Source organism: Hippopotamus amphibius, chromosome X, assembly GCF_030028045.1.
Source record: "Hippopotamus amphibius kiboko isolate mHipAmp2 chromosome X, mHipAmp2.hap2, whole genome shotgun sequence".
Lineage (NCBI taxonomy): Eukaryota > Metazoa > Chordata > Mammalia > Artiodactyla > Hippopotamidae > Hippopotamus > Hippopotamus amphibius.
The window spans coordinates 62,572,368-62,574,665 of record NC_080203.1 but is presented as its reverse complement, the minus strand read 5'-3'; the positions used below and the strand labels follow the sequence as shown (position 1 = coordinate 62,574,665).

Below are 2,298 nucleotides of genomic sequence, written 5' to 3'. Positions count from 1 at the left end.
TCAGGCCTTCTCCTTTAACCATTGAAAAGGTAATTTCATACCTGCCTGTTTACTATCCCTGTGAAATATCCTGGAGTTTTCAACTTACTGAATCCCAGTCTGGGTGAACAGAATATTTTTTTCAGAAATGTGATATAGTGTAATTCACAGTCCCTCTTTTGATCTAATTTTAATAACTGAATACTAGCTCTTCTGTTTATAATCCATTTCTGACTTTTGGACTCATCTTCCTAGCTTCTAGCTCTATAGGCTCTGGTTTCAACTTGTGCTACCAGGGGACTCTCCCACTTTGAGCTGTCTTGGTATATATTCTACCCTAGGCAGGTGCTAGTAGGTCAACCTATTCTTGACTCTTGATGGGCATTCAGGCAGTTACAGCAAGAAATGTTTCACAAATAATATCTGATACAGACTAGTTAAGATTAATGGGGAATAAAAGTACATTGCTTAGAAATAACTATCCATAGATCTAAAGTCAACAAAAGTCTCTACAACAAAAAATATATAATTCTTTCTTGCAGGGGAGGAGGAGGCTTGACATAGATCAGAAAACACTTTCACAATAATTGTCCTTTTCATATACTTCAAATTTGTGCTTAATGCTTTTCTCCTTCTGGACATCAGAAGGAACACCTGGATATTCTGGGAGAAGTTTGTATTTTTCCAAATCAATTTCTGGAAAAAATGTGTCACTTTCAAATTCCTGCATGATCCTTGTCACAAACAGTCTAACATGGCCTGACTTGTTCATGGCTTCCTTATAAACAGAACTGCCTCCCACTATCCAAAACATGCCCACTTTATTTGTTAATTCTGGTTGCTCAATAAGTTTTAAGGCATCATCCAGACTTTTGGCAAGAAAATGAGCTCCCTGTGGAGGTTCCTTGAGTTCTCTACTGAGAACTATATTAGCTATATCCTTTAAAGGTCAATACTTCTCTGGAATGGAGAACCAGGTCTTCCTACCCATAATCACCAAATTCTATTTACCTTCTACTGAAGAAGTTGTGGTCGTTCTTTGGAAATACCTGTATTCATTCCTGAGCAGGGGCCAGGGAAGGTCCCTGCTCTTGCCAATGCCCATATTCTGGGACACAGCGACGATGCAGTTTAGCGGACGAATCATGACAGACGGAGAAAACACTTCCGAGCTAGCTCGGTACACCGACAAGGGGATTACCAGCCAGCTTGGCGGGAATTTCTAGAAAAATTAAATTTATACACACAATTTTCTTCTCACTTCATATTCCTCCACTTGCTACTGAAGCAATAAAATATCTGCTTTAAAAAAGATCATGGAGATAGACACAAAACAATAATTTTATTATATTCAGAGAAGAATTTTTACAATATAGAATTGGAAGTATCCTTAATAATTAAATAAATTGCTTTACTTTGTAGATGATACAGTTGAGTTCCCAGTGGGTACATGATTTACCATAAGTTACATGACTGATAAATGCCAAGTCAGTGTTATAACACATATTCTGAATAGCAGTTGAAAGAGTCTAGTCCTGCCAACAGTTTCAAAATTTAGAAATTGGATAAAAGCCTTTTTGTATGTTTTGTAAGGGCTATATTTAAGCATTACATAATTTTTTATAAATATAAGGAAACCATGTATATGTTCTTGTAAAAGAACAAGTGGAAAAAGAATACGAAAGCAAATTTGTAAATAGGTCTTTGTTAATACCCCTATGGCACATTAGTCTACAGCACTCTATAGTGGCAGTATTCTAGTGACTTTGTAACATACTACTGCATTTATTCAGAAAATCAGAATATTTTAGATTGATGTCTTTTAGCTGATCTGTTATAATAAGCAAGTTTTAAGTAAAATTTTTTATAAATTACAGTAACATATGTGGGAAAGTACCAGTAAATATAGAAATGGATGACAGTAAAAGAACAGGCATTGGTAAAATCATGTAAAGTATTTAGCCAGAATTGCCCATGGAAAGAACATACTAATACAATAAAATGTGGCACTATATAAATAATATTTACAACAATGCACCAATAATAAATAATAGAACATTTAAAAGACAAATATATATTACTAGTATTGAATTTCTTCCAAACTAATGGATTATTGTGTAAAGAATCAGTGTAACATGGTAATTAAGAGTTTGACTTTGGAATCAGAAAAAAAAAGCAAAGCAAAAGAAAATGATTTTGAGTCTCAGAACTACCAATTCACAGCTGTGTGATCTCGGACAAATTACTAAAGCTTTCTAAACTTCATTTACTAATATACAAAATTGGAATAATAATATAATCTGCTTTATTAGGATATTG

At 34.2% G+C, this 2,298-nt stretch overlaps 1 pseudogene; it reads right to left on the bottom strand.

Moving 5' to 3' along the window:
- Positions 1 to 544: 544 nt before the first annotated feature.
- Positions 545 to 1,126, bottom strand: LOC130841465 (dihydrofolate reductase-like; annotated as a pseudogene).
- Positions 1,127 to 2,298: the final 1,172 nt, after the last annotated feature.